We start from the raw sequence: 771 nt of genomic DNA, 5'->3' as shown, positions 1-771 counted from the left end.
GCCGGGTCTGGGGGGCATGGGGGGGAAGCGAAGTTTTGGCCCCAGCTCCGCGGCACGGCCAACGAGGCTCAGATGAATATAAGGAGAATATGAAATGCCTCATACCTATAACTTTAAATTAAAAAAGCAATGTACTGTTTATTGGTTCTTCCGAGTGTCTCCGGAGTGGCAGGCGCATAAAGATCATATAACAGTAAAAGCCATTATGCAAAGAGTTTACTATATATACATTTCTAAATGCTTCAGCAAACAGCAGCCTACTTACGAGCAGAGAAGGATAACTGGTTCGTTTGGGGTAACAAATGATCCTTGATTTGATTTTAAATGCAATGACAGCAAAATTTATTTCTTATTTAATCACTTGCCAGAGCTGTTGAGGACGGGATGGTATTAAACTGCACAATGCAGCATATGACTACTGCATCAGTTGAAATAGGCATACGAATATATTATGTTTATAGGATAGAAAAAGATTGTACAGCAATGCATATAACTAGAATGGGTATTTTTGTCATTTATACAGTAGCTTATATCATTATTTCTTCCCGCTTCCAATTTTTCAGTAATAAAAATACAGGGGATGTGATTCTCTTTGCATTACAGATAAACCATCTTGATTCTTTATTAAATATTTTTATTAATCTGAAGTACTACAAAGCATTTGAGCAGATAAATCAGGCTCCGAATAGTCATTTCCTCTCTGCTATGGCTCTATAAAGTGGATTCATTTATGAGTGCGCAATACCAGAAAAGAAGGTCTCCATATTCATT

This window comes from Aptenodytes forsteri, unplaced genomic scaffold (assembly GCF_000699145.1).
Source record: "Aptenodytes forsteri isolate BGI_AS27 unplaced genomic scaffold, ASM69914v1 Scaffold68, whole genome shotgun sequence".
Taxonomy (NCBI): domain Eukaryota; kingdom Metazoa; phylum Chordata; class Aves; order Sphenisciformes; family Spheniscidae; genus Aptenodytes; species Aptenodytes forsteri.
This window is presented reverse-complemented; position numbering follows the sequence as displayed.